We start from the raw sequence: 7,479 nt of genomic DNA on the forward strand, positions 1-7,479 counted from the left end.
GACTTAAGGCTGTTTCTAGACTTTACCAGCGGAATGGATGAAAGAATGAAGTGCTGGTGAACTCTTTCAGAAGGAATTTGGATAGAATTGGGATGAGCAAGAGCAGAAAGTTGAGTGCTGCAGGGCCACGGGAGGGGGGAGGCATGAAGCTAGCAAGTTCAGAAGAGCAGTCAGCATGAAAACATCAGTAGAAGATAGAAAGAGATGCAACATGGCAGGTTGTTAAACTGATTACGTATTGAATTTGTAAACTACATTTGATTTAGTGCACAGTGACTACTGAGCTAAACCTGCGGCCTCACCTTGAAGGGCTTCCCTTGACGGCTTCTCCGCTGCTGTCCGTTCCTGTCAGGTGGATGAAGCCCAGCGACACGGTGAAAGGTGGTGCCATCATGGCAACCCTCCAGGCACAGCTGCACCTAGTTCCGGCACGACCGTGGGCCTCCTTGACCACAGCTACATGGCAACGTCCCTGTCGGTGGTGGCCAGGAGAACCTGCGGAAAGTTTGAGAGTTTGAAAGTGTTCCTGTTAGTTTGGCATTATGCTTACCAAGAGAACCTGCAGAAAAGGCACCAGTGTTCCTGTTAGTTTGACAGTTATGCTTTTACTGCACAGGCATAAGACACAGCCTCCAACAAGGCCTCTATGTGCAGTGAAGGGTGCAGTGATTATTCATGACTACAGAAATTGGTATTATTTTACAAGTGCGCCGTATCACAGTGAAAGACACCTGTGTGCTTGATGAGGTTCTTTGTGGTGATGTTTTTCTTGTCCGTCACAAATTACTTGTTTGAAAGATTTTTTATATACAGTAATACCTCGATTTACAAGTGCCTTAGTTTACAAGCGTTTCAATTTACGAGCAAAAGAAAATCACTAAAAATGCCTTGGTGTATGAGCAGTGACTTGGCGTACAAGCATCAAGTTTGTATGAGTGGAAGACGTGAGTGTGGGTTCCCACTGTTCGCCGCAAGACGAGAGTGCTCAGAGCAGAAAACAATGGGAATAAGGTCTCAAGCTGGAATCACACTTGACCTTTTCCTCCAACCGCCCTGGTGGAAGACGCAACCAGCAACACCAACTTTTCTTGGTGTACGTCACAAACGACCAAGGTCAGTTGCTCATATCCAGAAGATAAACAAACCAGTGGCTTTGTATCCACATGGTGCCATTTGCCAAAGCAAGGGCTGTTGTGGCTTGTGCTGCTGTTGCTGTCAAAAAATGGTCAAGCAAGTCTACCGGCGCAGCATGAAGCACCCCAAAAAACAAATGCAGTAGGGGGAGGGCAGGGGCTGACTCCACAGCCCTGGGTTAAACTCTCCTCCTCCTCCTCCTGCCTCTCTTTTCTTCCTCCTCCTCTTCATTTTTTCTCTGTTGCCTACATTTTCATCAATTTTTGAGTATTGTTCCTGTGTGACTGAAAGATATTTGTGGTGTGCCGTTGATGTTGATTTTTTGACCTGTATACCTAACTACAGAGTAAATTGATGATAATTTCAAGCAGATTAACACTATAGTCTATCGATTTTAACTTGAGCCCTTGGGCGCAACTCAGTCGTTGTCTTTCCCTCTAATCCCAAGCCATTCATGACACCATGCAGTCGTATTATGAGTATATATTATATAATCTATAAATAGATAACGTACAGACTAACAGTGAGACAGATCGCCATGCATGAGTCATCACTAGATCTGTAAAGAATGAAGGTTTCCCGGCCCAAGCCACAGGGCTCAAGTTAGAGTCAATGGACTATAGTGGTTTATTCAGCAAGCCTTATAAGGCACTGTTACCACACACGTGTAGCATGGGCCAAATATTCCGGGCAGTGTGACTTTGATAACACTTCTTGAGGTAAATATGTGTTTGTTAAAGAAATACTGCTGGTGAACAAAGGGTCCAGGGACATGATGGACCCAAAATTTTCAATGCACTGCCCAGGGAGATTAAACGTAAAGAAATGCCCAGTGGACAAGTTCAAAGGAAGCCTCAACACTTTCCTGAGGGCAGTGCCAGGTGAGCCGCCAGTGCCCGGCCACACTGGGAATGGCCGGGCACCAACAAACTCAACACCAGACCAAGTGGCCCCAGCCAATTTTGGTTGAGAGGAGTTCTTGCCTGGTTGGGCTCCACTGGGTGCCCCATATGTAACACACCAGTCTTTATAAACCACTTCCAGAAACATTGTTTATGAACAAAGAAAAGACTTGAAAGTTTGCTATGATCCTAAGTACAAAGCAATAAGATGAAAAGATTGGCAACAAATTAACAGTATTCAAACAGAGCAGCAGCACCAGAAATCCTGGAGTCCACTTTTTAAAGCACCAAGGTTGGGTTCTTCTGCCAAACAGTAGGAAGGGCATTCAAAGTGAAACACACGGACATAAAAGAATCTACGTCTGGCTTCACAGGAGCTTTGGGGAACAAATATCTTGCCACAGTGTACTCTTGTACCCATGTTAGGAGCCATAGTAAATACTTGCATCAGAAAGAGATATAGCAGACACCCCATTAAAAAATCTTCCAGCATGTAATAAGATCAGGACGCAAGAGTCTTCCTTGACTGAAAAGAGATCAAGAAACTTCAGCCGCTGTTCGTAAGAGACATCGTCAAGACCAGATTTGTTTAGTCCACCTTCGTTGAACAGATTCCAGGAGTGACAAGTCAGCGACATAGCCTGTGCTCAAACTGATGATCCACACTCCAGGGGCGTATGTGAGTGGTGAGAAACTTAGTTATAAAACCTGCCGACCGACACAAGGTAGATTTCAGCAGGTTGTTAGACAGTCCTGCAACCTTGCTAACTATTGATCGAATATGATTATGGAACCTAAATGTTGGGTCTATGGTAATACCTAATTCAACGGCTTCTGAACTGAAACTAAGTTTTCCTTTGACTGAAAATAGGCCTAGATCATGTACAGATTAGATTACGCTGATGATTCCACTCTGCATTATTCAACTTCTTTCAACAGAAGACCCTCTCAACAGGTAGTACATAGCTCCTGGCTAGAGGCTGCAGAAAGCTTAACCTCAGACCTTACTATCATTTCCGATTGGGGCAGAAGGAACCTTGTGTCCTTCAATGCCTCAAACCCAATTCTCCACCTATCAACTCGACACAATCTTCCAAACACCTATCCCTATTCTTCGACAACACTCAGCTGTCATCATCTTCAACACTAAACATCCTCAGTCTATCCTTAATTCAAAATCTTAACTGGAACCTCCATCTCCTCTCTCACTAAATCAGCTTCCTTGAGGTTGGGCGTTCTGTATCGTCTCCGCCAGTTCTTCTCCCCCGCACAGTTGCTATCCATATACAGGGGGCTTGTCCACCCTCGCATGGAGTGTGCATCTCACGTGTGGGGGGGCTCCACTCACACTGCTCTCTTGGACAGAGTGGAGTCTAAGGCTCTTCGTCTCATCAGCTCTCCTCCTCTTACTGATAGTCTTCTACCTCTTAATTTCCGCCGCAATGTTGCCTCTCTTTCTATCTTCTATCGATATTTCCACGATGACTGCTCTTCTGAACCTGCTAACTGCATGCCTCCCCCCCTCCCGCGGCCCCGCTGCACGCAATTTTCTACTCATGCTCATCCCTATACTGTCCAAACCCCTTATGCAAGAGTTAATCAGCATCTTCACTCTTTCATCCCTCATGCTGGTAAACTCTGGAACAATCTTCCTTCATCTGTATTTCCTCCTGCCTACGACTTGAACTCTTTCAGGAGAAGGGTATCTGGACACTCCCGAAATTGACCTCACTTTCGACCACCTCTTTGGATTCTTTTTGGAAGCAGCGAGTAGCGGGCTTTTTTTTATCATTGTTTCCTTTTATTGTACCCTTAAGCTGTCTCCTTTCTTGTAAAAAAAAAAAAAAAAGTCGGAGATTTGTACCAAAAGACATAATCTTAGTTTTGTCAGCACTGATTCCCAGATCCCACGATTCAGCAACTGCAATTAGAGTATCTATGTCTCTTTGTACTACACTTATGTCCTGTAATACTGAGGATGGATTACTGGGTCTTATCAATAAGTATAATTTTAAATCATCAACAAATAATTTGACGTTTGATAGTAGAGGCGATGTAATTATATATATATATATATATATATATATATATATATATATATATATATATATATATATATATATATATATATCTATATATATATATATATATATATATATATATATATATATATATATATATATATATATATATATATATATAAGAAACATAACAGTACCTAAAACAGAACCTTGGGGTACTCCACTTGCCACAGGGAACAGGGAACTATGCTGTCTGCCCACAACTACTTCCATAGTTATGTTTGTCCAAAATGTTTTGATCCATGAGAGGACTGAGCCATCAACACCGATCCCACATAATTTGATGAGCAATATCTGGTGATTTACTGTATCAAAAGGTTTTGAAAAGTAAAGAGAATTAAGTCCATCATGTTGCCTTGTCTATCAATTTGTAACATTATTATAAGTAATAACTGGTCCTCCACAGACATCACTGTAAAGAAACCAAACTGGGAATCACTGAGTAAGGAAATGTATTCTAGATAAACTTGACGTCTAATTAAAATAATTATATATAGGGATTTACAGCTGACAGATGTAAGACTTATTGGTCTATAGTTTAGAGAGTCGCTTCTTTTCCCTTTCTTAAGATCGGCACAATTAAGGACTTTTTCCAGAGTTGACTGATAATAAGAATATTTTGTATCGCTGAGTGGGGATTGAGATTCCCTAGAACACTGGCAACATCGTTAACTGAAAACTGTATCTGATGAAAGGAGCCGCACGTCTTAAGGTTGATGTGGAGACTGGAGACGACCCGAAGGGTTGGTATACACTGAGACAAGTAGCACCTAGCATCTGGGGCGTCTCTTTTGGGTCACTTATTAGGTTTTCCATGCTACCCAGGGACCAACGGAGGGACAGCCAATGTTTTTTCACGTATGTAAGAATGAAATAATTTTGGCTTCACTGCGTAATTGTTGAGTATGTCCTCTCCATAAGTCATCTGTCTCTGGATGGCATAATTCAATATTAAAAGTTAATGTTAGGAATGTCCTCAGTGCATCTGTCGCAGCAACATAACACCTGATATGTAGCATCCTCATCTGCTTGTAGAGGGACCAACAGTGGAAAATCGCAAAAGGGCATAAAACCAAAATCAGGGAAAAGGACATAAAAACACTTAAGTTCAGGGTCAAGTGTATAAGTGCGCACTGTGAAGTAAATAAGGGCCGCTTTCACAGTCACTGTTTGTTTTGATCGTTACCAATGGCGGCGATCGACGCTATAGTTCTCCACGTGAAATTGGTCTATGGGGGTAGTGTTGGCTGCAGAAAGCGACAGGTGTTGAGAGTGTATGGCAAGGTGCGGGGCGAGGCTAACCCACAGCCACCACGAGTGCCTTTGTAAAGGCAATACCTCCGACACCATCATCACTACCCATCGGCCAGTTTCACTTGGAAATACTAGAGCGGCGATCCCCGCGACTGATAACGATCAATTCAAACAAAATGACGGTGAAAGCGGCCCTAAGTGCATGTTGTGAAGTATAAAAGTGTGGCAAAAGAGGACCTAAAAAGCGATACAAAGTATGACAGGTCAAAAGAAGAAGAAGGTCCACTATACACTGGCTGGTGTTGCGAAATATCTCCCCGCTGAAATTAGTCATTCTGTTGTCCACCACGCATGCGCACTGTGGGAATACACAGCATTAAAGTGTTAATATGCCTGGATTTGTTCTTTTTGTCCGCTTGTGGTATTTGTGAGCGGTGAGAAATATGGAAGCAGTAAGCAAGTTGAACCTCTCTGCGAGCTATTTTGCGATGCGGCAGCAGTATACGTTCAATCAGTATTGAAAAGTCAATCATGATGTTAGTGACTTGACGATATATAACAGGAGTTAGCAGATTATACCATAACACACAGAAAACTACTAGAAGCTATAGGTTAGTCCAACTGTACCATGGATAACCGCGAGCAACCACCTTTACATAAGCAGACGACACCACGTGGATCACAAGCATATATTCAGAACTGCCAGCCAATTGTAAGGCAGCCGCCTTCAACTGCGGCATCAAAACGACCTGTTCTCACTTCCCATTTCTGCCTATTACCAAGGTACGTATTTTGAGATAACAAGAAAGTAAAGTCGAAAAAAATTATGATAACAAGGAGTCATCGAAAAAAAAGTAATTTTTTCCACAGGCCAGAACCAATAAGCGCTTTTCATGTGTTTCAATACCTCGAGTTTCGCGATCCTCGCCATACCATCGGAATGAAGCAAGCGCGAAACTCGAGAAGAATACTGTACTTGTATTCAAAGTAATATAAATCTTATCGTTTAAAGTGATGAAAATTAAATCGCGGGAAACTCCAAACTATGTAGTCTCATGATAATTACACTTTTTCTAATATTTTTTCAACAAATTATAAAATCCAATTTCTGTTGAACAAAATTATTTCCAACGAGTGACATGCGACGTACAAAGCTCCTTCAAGTATCGGTAACGGCATCGGTAGAAAACCAGCCGATATCAATACTCTTAAAATGTGCCGATATCACCGATACCGATACATCCCTAGTGAAAATTAATGAGAAAGAAGTGGCAAAACAAGTGACAGAGAATCCCAGTGTTCTGGGAGTACGTAATGTCAAAAACAAGGACCAAGTCTCGTATTAGTGATTTATACAAAGATGCAAATAATACGGAGAAGGTGACAATGGACAAGGAGAAGGCAGATGTACCCTCAGAACAGTTTGCCAGAGTCTTTACCCAAGAACCTGAAGGAGACTCACCACCAGCTGCACTGAGGGAGGCACCGAGCTTAAACCACCTCGAAGTAACACACGATAAGATAAGGAAGGTGCTACAGAAGCTCAAGAGAAACAAGTCCCAGGTAACTCACTGATGACCACCTGGCGAGGCGTGGGTCAACAGTTTTCCCACGCCCTCATGACACACAGAAACATAAAATAATGATGTAAATAATAATGAAAATAAAGAAAAATGACTATGTTAAAAATTTTCTCGATCATTTTTTCTTCAAGCAAGTCTTTCTCTATGATAGATTCATACACATAAAGAAGAAAACAGGAATAGAAAATACTTAAAAGTCAACAATATTATAATACCGTTAAAATAACAATAATCACAACCCAATCTTTCTATAGAAATAAAATCTGCATCTTAATTATTTTTAACTTAACATCCACTAAGAAAAACCTAAAATGATAATAATAACAGTAATAATATTATTATTAATAATAAAAATAATAATAATAATAATAATAATAATAATAATAATAATAATAATAATAATAATAATAATAATAATAATAATAATAATAATAATAATAATAATAATAATAATAAGAATTCAAGCTAACCCCTCTACCTTTCCCCATCCACCTTAATTTACATATTGACGACACAACCGCCCCT

The sequence above is a fragment of the Eriocheir sinensis genome, chromosome 22, assembly GCF_024679095.1.
Source record: "Eriocheir sinensis breed Jianghai 21 chromosome 22, ASM2467909v1, whole genome shotgun sequence".
Classification (NCBI taxonomy): Eukaryota; Metazoa; Arthropoda; class Malacostraca; order Decapoda; family Varunidae; genus Eriocheir; species Eriocheir sinensis.